The following is a 13,763-nucleotide window of genomic DNA, read 5'->3' as shown; positions in this document are numbered from 1 at the left end:
TATAGAAAAAGACAGAAAGGCTACCAATTCCTTTCATGAACCCTAAAGCAACCACTGAGAAATGAGTGTTACTCACTCAGTCGTGTTCACCTCTGAGATCACATGAATGCAGCCCACCAAGTTCCTCCATCCATGTGATTTTTCCAGGCAAGAATACTAGAGTGGGTTGCTATTTCCTTCTCCAGGGTATCTTCCCAACCCAGGGATCAAATCTGGGTCTTCTGCATTGGAAGCAGACTCTTTGCTGCCTGAGCCACCAGGGAAATGAGGAATGATTATTATTCCTACTTTAATGGATGATATGATATCCTGGAAAATCAAAGATAGTCAGATGAATATGTGTTGCAATTATTAAGCAAGTTCAATAAGAGGACCATACCATGAGTAGACAAAATGAGTAGGCTTCTACATATGAGTAATAACCACTTAAAAGGCAAGAGGATCCCAAACCCAGGGCCTTGTCATTAACCAAGGCCCAAGGAGTTTCCGTGTCTTGCCATTTACCTTCTTGGAATTTAAAGTTGAAGAGATTTAGAAATTACTGTGGCTCAGCTGGTAAAGGGAGCAGGCAATGGCATCCCACTCCAGTCCTCTTGCCTGGAGAATCCCAGGGACGGAGGAGCCTGGTGGGCTGCAGTCCATAGGGACGCGAAGAGTCAGACACGACTGAGCGACTTCACTTTGACTTTTCACTTTCACGCATAGGAGAAGGAAATGGCAACCCACTCCAGTGTTCTTGCCTGGAGAATCCCAGGGACAGGGGAGCCTGGTGGGCTGCCGTCTATGGGGTCACACAGAGTCGGACACGACTGAAGTGACTTAGCAGCAGCAGCAGCAGCTGGTAAAGAATCCAACTGCATTGCAGGAGACCTGAGTTCAATCCCCAGGTTGGGAACATCCCCTGGAGAAGGGAAAGGCTACTCACTCCAGTATTCTGACCTGGAGAATTCCATGGCCTATATAGTCCATGGGGTCACAAAGAATTGGACATGACTGAGTGACTTTCACTTTCATTCATTTAAAATAATAATACCTAATAATAAAGTCATTAGGTACTAAATAAAAAAGTGAGGGGAAAAATCCTTTTTCCATCACCAGCAAAAATTACTAAATAATTGGAAGTTAGTGAGAATGCATAATATCTATAATAAAAACCTATTAAAATCTTACTAAAGGACATAAAGAAGATCTGAAAAATTCTGACAGTCTTGGTCAGTTCAGTTCAGTTCAGTCACTCAGTTGTGTCCAACTCTTTGCGACCACATGAATCGCAGCACAATAGGCCTCCCTGTCCATTAACAACTCCCGGAGTTTACTGAAACTCATGCCCATCGAATCGGTGATGTCATCCATCCATCTCATCCTCTGTCGTCCCCTTCTCCTCCTGCCCCCAATCCCTCCCAGCATCAGGGTCTTTTCCAATGAGTCAACTCTTCACATGAGGTGACAAAAGTACTGGAGTTTCAGCTTCAGCATCAGTCCTTCCAATGAAGACCCAGGACTGATCTCTTTTACGAAGGACTGGTTGGATCTCCTTGCAGTCCAAGGGACTCTCAAGAGTCTTCTCCAACACCACAGTTCAAAAGCATCAATTTTTCAGTGCTCAGCTTTCTTCACAGTCCAACTCTCACATCCATACATGACCACTGGAAAAACCATAGCCTTGACCAGATGGGCCTTTGTTGGCAAAGTAATGTCTCTGCTTTTTAATATGCTGTCTAGGTTGGTCATAGCTTTCCTTCCAAGGAGTAAGCATCTTTTAATTTCATGGCTGCAATCACCATCTGCAGTGATTTTGGAGACCAAAAAAAATAAAGTCTGACACTGTTTCCACTGTTTCCCCATCTATTTCCCATGAAGTGATGGGACCAGATGCCATGATCTTAGTTTTCTGAATGTTGAGTTTTAAGTCAGCTTTTTCACTCTCCTCTTTCTCTTTCATCAAGAGGCTCTTTAGTTCCTCTTCACTCTCTGCCATAAGGGTGGTGTCATCTGCATATCTGAGGTTATTGGTATTTCTCCTGGCAATCTTGATTCCAGCTTGTGCTTCTTCCAGCCCAGCGTTTCTCATGATGTACTCTGCATATAAGTTAAATAAGCAGGGTGACAATATACAGCCTTGATGTACTCCTTTTCCTATTTGGAACCAGTCTGTTGTTCCATGTCCAGTTCTAACTGGTGCTTCCTGACCTGCATAGAGGTTTCTCAAGAGGCAGGTCAGGTGGTCTGGTATTCCCATCTCTTTCAGAATTTTCCACAGTTTATTGGGATCCACACAGTCGAAGGCTTTGGCGTAGTCAATAAAGCAGAAATAGATGTTTTTCTGGAATTCTCTTGTTTTTTTGATGATCCAGCGGATATTGGCAATTTAATCTCTGGTTCCTCTGCCTTTTCTAAAACCAGCTTGAACATCTGGAAGTTCTCGGTTCACGTATTGCTGAAGCCTGGCTTGGAGAATTTTGAGCATTACTTTACTAGCATGTGAAATGAGTGCAATTGTGAGGTAGATTTGAGCATTCTTTGGCATTGTCTTTCTTAGGGATTGGAATGAAAACTGACCTTTTCCAGTCCTCTGGCCACTGCTGAGTTGACAGTCTTGGTAGGAAGATTCAAATCACAAGAGCTCAAACTTAAATTACAATATATGCAGTGCAATTGCAAATAGATTTTTAAAAGTTCATCCTAAAGTTCATCTGGATGACTAATTTTGTAAAGAATAGCCCAGAAAAATATTTTGAGAAAAAAATGAGAGTATTCGCCCTATCAGACAGCACCATATTCTACTGATATAAATCTACTATAATCTTAATAGCTTGCTACCAAACAGAAACATTCAAAGTCCTGAAATAGATACAAACTTGCATGGTGATTTAGAAACATGAGGTGGCATTTCAAGGCAACAAAGAAAAGACAGGTGCTAAAACAACCAATGTTTGAACAAGGAAGTTGTTTTCTTCCCAAATCTACTGAATTATATAGTTTCACTCATGAAAACCCAGCAGCACACTGGTCTCTCCCCAAATACAAATGGTACCAAAGGTGCGTGTAAGCTTATTAGAAAGCGAAAAAGTGAAGTCACTCAGTTGTGTCCAACTTTTTGCAACCCCATGGACTGTAGCCTACCAAGCTCTTCCGTCCATGGGATTGTCCAAGGCAAGAGTACTGGAGTAGGTTGCCATTTCCTTCTCCAGGGGGGATCTTCCCAACCCAGGGATCGAACCTGGGTCTCCTGCATTGCAGGCAGATGCTTTTACCATCTAAGCCACAGGGGAAGTCCAAGAGCTTCTCACCAAGTCCCTAAGGAGAGACGAGTCCACACTTAAACCATGCCAGCATCAACAGTCATCCATTTTAACCTCTAGGTTCTCACGGGAGCAGCCAAGATACAGCCTCTCCACGGGCAGAGACTGGCACCGGGGCCCAGGGACCACGGAGGCTGCCATCCGCGTCATGGCTGAGTCAGTCCTGTGAAGCTACCAGCCCTGCCTGGAGGCCTCCACCTCCAGCGGGCAGCCTCTTTGTTACAAAAACACTTCCAGTCCTCTCTCAGCGCTCGTCTGTTCCCTCCTGGGTGTGACAGTTAACCACAGTGAATTCTGCAAGGAAAAGTCATATTCTACTCCGGGAGAGGAGGTAGGGGTGGGGTGGGTGGCGGAGAATGGTGAGAAACACTCGATTCCCATCACAAACAGATGAGGGTTCTTAATGGGAACCTTGGGAAGAGCTTGGGGAAAGCAGGTCAGAAAGGATGCCAAGATCATCTGCATTTGGAATAAAGGTTTTTATTATCTGAAATGTGGAACATGTCCCCAAGGGAAAGACTTTTGTGATGTGACAGCTTCCCCCGGTCTTAAGTATTCCCCGCATTAGAGGCTCTTTTTTATCCAGTACCCAGCCAAAGCCATGGAGCACCGTCAGAGGACAAAGCAAAATGCTGGATATGAGCTATTTTATGTTCCCAGGTGGAAATCCAACCTATTGTTATCAGAGCTCTATAGGGCTGCGAGGCGCCTCTGTGGAGCAAAGTCGTATAAAAGAAGCCGATTATATTGAGACAGGATCGCTGAGAATGCATAGACCAGTTAATGCTCAATGTCCTTCGTTCTCACATCTGCCAAAGAGGCTGCCTTCCAAACCACCCAACAGCGAAAGGTCCAAGTACTTTTCAGTTGGGTCCCCAAAGTCTTTCTTTTCCCTCCCTTTTTTTCTTTGGGGGTGGAGGTGGAAGCAGGTAAGAGCAAGGGGCCACACGCATCTGTGTACTTGCACTGAAGATAGGTTTTTAAATGTGGTTGATAAAATGGGCTGGGAGGAGTCTAGCTTCAGGGGCTAAAGATGCATACACTGTCCAGGAAATTAATTTTAATTTGACGAAAAAGTATTACAATGTGTTTGAGACACATTAAATAAAAAATAACCTTTTTAAAGAAAAAACAGTTTCTATGGGATGCTCAATAACTAAAAGGACATTTAACAAAGTACAAGCTGAGTATCTGAGCCCTTCACCCTGCCAGATCCATCTCAATCTGTAGGATGAGGGCCAGCAAGGAAGCCCTCCAAAGTTCGACCACCTATAAAGGTCTAAGATCCTAATTCTGAAACATTTGTATTCTCTACTCTGTCCCTGCAGTACCCAAAAGGAAAAGAAAGTCAGGGCCACTGGCTTAGTAAAATGAAATCCTGTCTTGGCTCTCCTATGATTTCACTTACTTTTTATAGCTTGGCTTTCCAACGTAGTAATTGCTTTCTTTTTTTAAAGGCATGGATTTACACCACATTTAATTTGAATGTCCCTATATATAGATTTCGGTCTACTATAATAGCAAATTCATAAGATCCCACCCCTGAAGACCAAAATATAACAGCAAGTTAGGGGCAGGATTCTTTTCCTATAAAGCAAAAACATTAAAGTGATCAAACATAACATGTCCATCTGCCACCTAAAGACAATTCCTAAACCCAGCTTTTATGATACTCTCAAGAAAAAATATATATATATATACAGTCTCTTCCAGGAAATTTGTGGTCTGAAAAATCTGAGATTAAAAAATTATATCATGTTGTTTTATGTCTGTGAGCTCTTATATTCTCTGGTTCAGATATTGGTACTTAAATCTAACAGCTAGAAAGGCAGTTATTCTAGATTTCTATCAACTCTCAGAAAACAGATATAGAATTCACTTTTTATTCTTCAATTACTTACCTCATAATAAAGGAAAACAGTAATAAGTTCTCTCCCCAGAACTATGTAGCTGAAGGTAACAAAAGCCCATGTGCAAGCTAAGTCAATTCAGTTACGTCCGACTCTTTGCAATCCCATGGCCTGTATGCCACCAGGCTTCTCTGTCCATGGGATTCTCTAGGCAAGAATACTGGAGTGGGTTTCCATGCCCTTCTCCAGGGGATCTTCCCAACCCAGGGATCGAACCAGGTCTCCCACATTGCAGGCAGATTCTTTACCATCCGAGGCACCAGGGAAGCCCAAGAATACTGGAGTGGGTATCCTATCCCTTCTCCAGGGGAATTTCCCCACCCAGGAATCAAACTAGGGTGTCCTGCATTGCAGGCAATTCTTTACCAGCTGAGCTACCTGGGAAACAAAAGCTTGGCGTGGTCCAAAGAACATGTGCTCTGCTATCAGCCTGGGTCAAACCCCAGCCCCACGGCTGAATTCCTCACCATCTCCAAGCTCGTGTCCTCCTGGCAGGACTGAGCTGATGGCATCGCAGACTCCTACAAGTCAACAAGATGGGGATGTTGCTGATGATGAAGAATCATGGAAATATTTTCTCCTATCCTTTCACTTCTCAGATGAAGGTAAGTGAGGACCAGAGAAATTACCACACAATCCAACGATCTGCATCTCAGGAAGTGGTTTAATGGAGCAGGACAGTCTAAGGCTTCACTTCGGACTTTTCGATGTGATGAACAAAAGCACAAACCTATTCACGTTCACAAGGAGCTCTGCCTCCCAGGAAGGCTGGCTGAATCTCACTACTGCCGAGTGTATAGCAACACAAGAACTTTCCCCACAAAAGGCGGCCTCTAAAGACTGATGGGCAACACCTGCCTTTGTGCTTAGTCGCTCAGTCGTGTCTGACTCTTTGAGACCCCATGGACTGTGGTCCACCAGGCTCCTCTGTCCGTGGGATTCTCCAGGTGAGAATACCGGAGTGGGTTGCCATTTCCCTCTCCAACACCTGCCTTTATTGACTGCAAATATCTCTTCATCTTTGCTTGGCCGCTTATGACCATTCACTTCTAGTTGCCTTCAGGCTAGGAGGTCGACCGACACATCACACTCCAAGAGCAACAGAGGACATGCAGACGTGGTACCATTTCCACCTGCACGTGATCCCGCGCGCCGACCAGGCAGTCCTGGGCGGAAGGAGCTGAAAAGAACATGGGTTTGTGATGGAAAGACAACTCTCAGATACTCAACTGCAAATTTTCCTAAGAATTCTTTCACTTCTAATCATAAAGGTCCCTCACACCGACCCCTCAACATTCTGCATCTTGGCAGAGGGTGGCACCTTGGATCTCATTCCAAGCTAAGATTTGTCTTAAAGAGTGCCAGGTACAGACAGCATCTCTAGCTGAGATCCACCCCCAGGCTCAGATTTTCCTCCAAAGTCCATTTCCTGCAGTAACTGCAAGTAAATCCAAGTCAAATTCAGACATCTTGAACAAAGAGGAAAAGAATGCAGATCTCAGAATAAATTTATATGCCGGGGGGAGGGGGGTGAGGAGCAAAAACTGGATTCCTTTTTTTCTCTCAATCCCTTTGTTTGCAAAACCACTCCTTCAAAACAGAAGCCAGAAATAAAGAAACCTAAGATGGATATGGAAATGAATTCACTTTATACACATCCACAGCTGCAGAGCCAAAACCAAACCCAGAACAAGACACAAGTAAGCCCATAAGGCCTGAAAAAACCAGCTCAGTTCCAAGGTCACTGAGGGGAGCTTATACTTAAGCAGTAACCATACTCTACCATCAGAGTAAGCTTTAACTTCTCATAACTCAAGGAATTTGACAACAAAAGACATTGTATTGCTTCTGCAAGACAGCCCCAGGCGGTTTTCCCTGCGAGGGGGAGCTGCACTAACTCAGCTCAGGCTTCCTGGTTGTTTATGTCTCTCCTGAGCATTAAAGATTCCAGAAACGAGGTCAATGAGCTCTTCAAGAACTGGCCAGGCACACGCATCACACAGCATGCCCAACTCTGTACAGTCTTTTTTTCTTTTTGGTAGAAATTGTTTAAATACATTCTTAGATGATAAACATAACTAGAAAATAAAAAGCATGGTGGCTCAGATGGTAAAGCTTTTGCCTGCAATGCAGGAGACCCGGGTGCAATCCCTGGGTTGGGAAGATCCCCTGGAGAAGGGAATGGCAACCCACTCCAGTACCCTTGCCTGGAAAATCCCATGGACAGAGAAGCCTGAGAGGCTATAGTCCACGGGGTCACAAAGAGTCAGACACGACTGAGCGACTTCACTTTCTTTTTCTTTCTTAACACCTATGTTTCTCCTGCTTTCTTTGCTTTTTTTTTTTTTTGAAACGTTTTATTTTATATTGGACTAGAAAGAAAAGTGTTAGTCACTCAGTTATGTCAGACTCTTTGTGACCCCTTGGACTTACAGCCCACCAGGTTCCTCTGTCCATGGAATTCTCCAGGCAAGAATACTGGAGTGGGTTGCCATTCCCTTCTCCAGGGGATCTTCCCAACCCAGGGATCATATCTGGGTCTCCTACACTGCAGACAGATTCTTTACCATCTGAACCCCCAGAGCCAGCTAATAATGTTGTGAGACATATAGATGGATCTATTTTCTTCAAGTCAACAAATGCTTACCAATCAGTGATCTGCAGTTGACTTCCATGGGCTTCTTCAGCCAGGAACAGGAAACACTCTTTCATGCGCAAAGTGTGGAAGGAGTTGAGGGACCGGGGCAAGGCTGCTCAGCTGGGAGGTGGTACAGCCAGCAAGGAAGACCCAGGCCGACTCCCAGCCATGTCTCACCATCCACTTTGCTGTTTTTTCTATTCTGCCTGCCTTGCTCTGCAATCGAGGAAGCAGGGGCTCAGAAAGGTTAAGTCAATTTCCCAAGATTCCACGGCTGGCCAGGAGGCTCAAGGCAAAAAGTCAGGCCAACCAGTTATCAGTCTAGTGTTCTTTCCAGTATATCAGAGAAAACCACATCTGGGGAGAAAAGGTACCTCTGGAGCCCCATGGCAATATCCAAGGCAGTCCACCTCCATCATTTTCAACCTTCTCCCCAGGAAGGACTTCCATTTCATTATTTTCCACTTACTTTTGTTTACTTAATTTTCAATTTCATTTAAATCACTTGCTTTCTCATTTTCTCATTCATTCAACAAATCATTTATAAGGACTTAATTTTTCTTTAAAAAAAAAAATTTCACCTGGACACACATTCTCCCTTAAAACAATCCATTCATTACTCAGTTAGAGATATTTACTCAGTCATCTACTAATTTGGATGCTATTAACATGTGCTTCCAGCAGAGACAGAAGGATCCTCAACATTGCCACTATTCAGAATTATCACAAAGCAGTCAAACAAAAACACCATCAGAACACAGCCAAGAGATGATGCAGGGCACCACAGACAAGTTTTACCAGCTCAAGCGGAGAAAGTCCATGTAAATTCACCAGCAACTTTCACTCACAATTTCAGCATTCCAAACAAGCTTTCCCAGTAACAGTGACTGGGCACCACTGAGCATTTACACAACACAGCATTTGGACTTTTCTCAAAGCAACTCTATGAGATAAGAATCAGTGCCTCGATTACCAAGGATGCGAAGGTACAAAGAATTCAATAACTTGTGAAGGTCAGAGAGCAAGAATGACCATTCTAGATTCAATCACAGGTCTATCTGATAGTCAGTGATGCCTAAGAAACAGAAAACTGATGGAAACGGAAAGCTGACTCATTTGGACTTAACAAGTGCATTTTGTGAAGACTAGTGGAAATGCAGATATATTATCTATTTACTCATTCGACAAAACTTTGAATTCCTTACAGGGGCAGTTCATTTCAGTCGCTCTGTCATGTCCGACTCTTTGTGACCCCATGAATCACAGCACACTAGGCCTCCCTGTCCACCAACTCCCAGAGTTTACTCAAACTCATGTCCATCAAGTTGGTGATGCCATCCAACCATCTCATCCTCTGTCGTCCCCTTCTCCTCCTGCCCCCAATCCCTCCCAGCATCAGGGTCTTTTCCAATGAGTCAACTCTTTGCATGAGGTGGCCAAAGTACTGCAGTTTCAGCTTCAGCATCAGTCCTTCCAATGAACACCCAGGACTGAGCTCCTCTAGGAAGGACTGGTTGGATCTCCTTGCAGTCCAAGGGACTCTCAAGAGTCTACTCCAGCACCACAGTTCAAAAGCAGCAATTTTTTGGCGCTCAGCTTTCTTTATAGTCCAACTCTCACATCCATACATGACCACTGGAAAAACCATAGCCTTGACCAGACAGGTCTTTGTTGGCAAAGTAATGTCTCTGCTTTTTAATATGCTGTCTAGGTTGGTCATAACTTTCCTTCCAAGGAGTAAGCGTCTTTTAATTTCATGGCTGCAATCACCATCTGCAGTGATTTTGGAGCTCCAAAAAATAAAATCAGCCACTGTTTCCACTGTTTCCTCATCTATTTCCCATGAAGTGATGGGACCAGATGCCATGATCTTAGTTTTCTGAATGTTGAGTTTTAAGCCACCTTTTTCACTCTCCTCTTTCACTTTCATCAAGAGCCTTTTTAGTTCCTCTTCACTTTCTGCCATAAGGGTGGTGTCATCTGCATATCTGAGGTTATTGGTATTTCTCCTGGCAATCTTGATTCCAGCTTGTGCTTCTTCCAGCCCAGCGTTTCTCATGATGTACTCTGCATATAAGTTAAATAAGCAGGGTGACAATATACAGCCTGGACGTACTCCTTTTCCTATTTGGAACCAATCTGTTGTTCCATGTCCAGTTCTAACTGTTGCTTCCTGACCTGCATAGAGGTTTCTCAAGAGGCAGGTCAGGTGGTCTGGTATTCCCATCTCTTGAATTTTCCACAGTTTATTGGGATCCACACAATCAAAGGCTTTGGTGTAGTCAATAAAGCAGAAATAGATGTTTTTCTGGAATTCTCTTGCTTTTTTGATGATCCAGCAGATGTTGGTAATTTGATCTCTGGTTCCTCTACCTTTTCTAAATCGAGCTTGAACATCTGGGAGTTCATGGTTCACGCATTGCTGAAACCTGGCTTGGAGAACTTTGAGCATTACTTTACTAGTGTGTGAGATGAGTACAATTTTGTGGTAGTTTGAGCATTCTTTGGCATTGTCTTTCTTTGGGATTGGAATGAAAATTGACCTTTTCCAGTCCTGTGGCCACTGCTGAGTTTTCCAAATTTACTGGCATATTGAGTGCAGCACTTCCACAGCATCATCTTCCAGGATTTGAAATAGTTCAACTGGAATTCCATCACCTTCACTAACTTTGTTCATAGTGATGCTTTCTAAGGTCCACTTGACTTCACATTCCAGGATGTCTGGCTCTAGGTGAGTGATCACAGCATCGTGATTATCTGGGTCGTGAACATCTTTTGTACAGTTCTTCTGTGTATTCTTGCCACCTCTTCTTAATATCTTCTGCTTCTGTTAGGTCCATACCATTTCTGTCCTTTATTGAACCCATCTTTGCCTGAAATGTTCCCTTGGTATCTCTAATTTTCTTGAGGAGATCTCTAGTCTTTCCCATTCTGTTGTTTTCCTCTATTTCTTTGCATTGATTGCTGAGGAAGGCTTCTCTCTCCTTGCTATTCTTTGGAACTCCACATTCAGATGGGAATATCTATCCTTTTCTCCTTGCTTTCACTTCTCTTCTTTTCCCAGCTATTCGTAAGGCCTCCTCAGACAGCCATTTTGCTTTTTTGCATTTCTTTTCCATGGGGATGGTCTTGATCCCTGTCTCCTGTACAATGTCACGAACCTCCGTCCATAGTTATCAGGCACTCTGTCTATCAGATCTAGTCCCTTAAATCTATTTCTCACTTCCACTGTATAGTCATAAGGGATTTGATTTAGGTCATACCTGAATGGTCTAGTGGTTTCCCCTACTTTCTTCAATTTAAGTCTGAATTTGGCAACAAGGAGCTCATGATCTGAGCCGCAGTCAGCTCCCAGTTTTGTTTTTGCTGACTGTATAGAGCTTCTCCATCTTTGGCTGCAAAGAATATAATCAATCTGATTTCGGTGTTGACCATCTGGTGATGTCCATGTGTAGAGTCTTCTCTTGTGTTGTTGGAAGAGGGTGTTTGCTATGACCAGTGCATTCTCTTGGCAAAACTCTATTAGCCTTTGCCCTGCTTCATTCCGTACTCCAAGGCCAAATTTGCCTGTTACTCCAGGTGTTTCTTGACTTCCTACTTTTGCATTCCAGTCCCCTATAATGAAAAGGACATCTTTTTTGGGTGTTAGTTCTAAAAGGTCTTGTAGGTCTTCATAGAACCGTTCAACTTCAGCTTCTTCAGCGTTACTAGCTGGAGCATAGGCTTGGATTACCATGATATTGAATGGTTTGCCTTGGAAACGAACAGAGGTCTTTCTGTCGTTTTTGAGATTGCATCCTAGTACTGCATTTCGGACTCTTTTGTTGACCATGATGGCTACTCCATTTCTTCTCAGGGATTCCTGCCCACAGTAGTAGATATAATGGTCATCTGAGTTAAATTCACGCATTCCAGAAGCGCGGCAGCTGGGATGGACTGCGCACAAGCGCGGCCGAGAGGAGCAGCCCCACGTCCAAGGAGCCGCTGCTGCGGGGTGCAGGAGGGCTGAGAGGAGCTACTCCACGGTCAAGGTCGGGAGGGGCGGCCGTGAGGAGATACCCCTCGTCCAAGGTAAGGAGAAGCATCTGCGCTTTGCTGGAGCAGCCGTGAAGAGATACCCCACGTCCGAGGTAAGAGAAACCCAAGTAAGACGGCAGGTGTTGCGAGAGGGCATCAGAGGGCAGACACACGGAAACCATAATCACAGAAAACTAGCCAATCTGATCACAGGACCACAGCCGTGTCTAACTCAGTGAAACTAAGCCATGCCGTGTGGGGCCACCCAAGACAGACGGGTCATGGTGGAGAGGTCTGACAGAATGTGGTCCACTGGAGAAGGGAATGGCAAACCACTTCAGCTTGGCTTGAGAACCCCATGAACAGTATGAGAAGGCAAAATGATAGGATACTGAAAGAGGAACTCCCCAGGTCGGTAGGTGCCCAATATGCTACTGGAGATCAGTGGAGAAATAACTCCAGAAAGAATGAAGGGATGGAACCAAAGCAAAAACAACACCCAGTTGTAGATGTGACTGGTGATAGAAGCAAGGTCCAATGCTGTAAAGAGCAATATTGCATAGGGACCTGGAATGTTAGGTTCGTGAATCAAGGCAAATTGGAAGTGGTCAAACAGGAGATGGCAAGAGTAAAGGTCGACATTCTAGGAAATCAGTGAACTAAAATGGAGTGGAATAGGTGAATTTACCTCAGATAACCATTATATCCTTACAGGGACAGAGCCCAAAAATAGAAACATAGCCAGAAGCAAGAAAAAACTACTCATATTTTAAAACCATGCTTATTTTATCAGTCCTGCTTGTAAGGGGATTACCACCCAGCAAAGGCAATATCAATCTTATCTTCAATCTTATCTTCTAGGAAATCTATCTTCATCTCTTCTAGATAAGAGATGCTTGCAAGCAGATTTCAAATAAAGATAGAAAACTGGAAACCTGGGACATTCCCAACCTAAGCTGGAAATAAGTGATAAGAGGTAAGACATCAAGTGTCACAGATGAAAAAGGAGGCGGAAGTTGCCCTTGAGACACGAAGATATGGAGAAGTGGATGACAACCAGGAAAGCCTCAACCCAGGGTAACCCTAGGACTTCCCTGGTGGCTCAGGTGGTAAAGTCTGCCTACAATGCAGGAGACCCAGCTTCAATCCCTGGGTCAGGGAAGATCTCCTGGAGAAGGAAATGGCAACCCACTCCAGTATTCTGGCCTGGAAAATCCCATGGATGGAGGAGCTGGTAGGCTACAGTCCACGGGGTCGCAAAGAATGGGACAGGACTGAGCGACTTCACTTTTACTTTTCAGGGTAACCCCACCCACCCAAGTCTAGAGCTGGGTGACTCATGGAAATAAAATGTCAGCTATGCATGTAAGTCATCTATGCAGATGTCAGCTGTGTGTAGTACATCATGAGAAATGGTGAACTGGATGAAGCACAAGCTGGGAAACAAGATTGCCAGGAGAAATATCAATAACTTCAGATACACAGATGACACCACCCTTCTGGCAGAAAGTGAAGAGGAACTAAAGAGCCTCTTGATGCAAGTGAAAGAGGAGAGTGAAAAAGTTGGCTTAAAGCTCAACATTCAGAAAACTAAGATCATGGCATCCGGTCCCATCACTTCATGGCAAATAGATGGGGAAACAGTGTCAGACTTTATTTTGGGGGGCTCCAAAATCACTGTTGATGATGCAGCCATGAAATTAAAAGACACTTGCTACTTGGAAGAAAAGTTATGACCCACCTACACAGCATATTAAAAAGCAGAGACATTACTTTGCCAACAAAGGTCCGTCTAGTCAAGGCTATGGTTTTTCCAGTGGTCATGTATGGATGTGAGAGTTGGACTATAAAGACAGCTAAGCACTGAAGAATTGATGCTTTTGAACTGTGGTGTTG

General features: G+C 44.1%; 1 protein-coding gene and 1 non-coding gene across 6 annotated transcripts in view; both read right to left on the bottom strand.

Moving 5' to 3' along the window:
* TIAM2 (TIAM Rac1 associated GEF 2) overlaps nt 1-13,763 on the bottom strand; it is a 237,449-nt gene that overhangs the window by 197,161 nt on the left and 26,525 nt on the right. The gene's annotated exons all lie outside the window — the stretch shown is intronic.
* TRNAC-GCA lies at nt 3,199-3,272 on the bottom strand. Its single transcript has one exon. It is a non-coding gene; the product is annotated as a tRNA-Cys (tRNA).

Source organism: Cervus canadensis, chromosome 33 (genome assembly GCF_019320065.1).
Source record: "Cervus canadensis isolate Bull #8, Minnesota chromosome 33, ASM1932006v1, whole genome shotgun sequence".
Classification (NCBI taxonomy): domain Eukaryota; kingdom Metazoa; phylum Chordata; class Mammalia; order Artiodactyla; family Cervidae; genus Cervus; species Cervus canadensis.
This window is presented reverse-complemented; position numbering and strand designations above follow the sequence as displayed.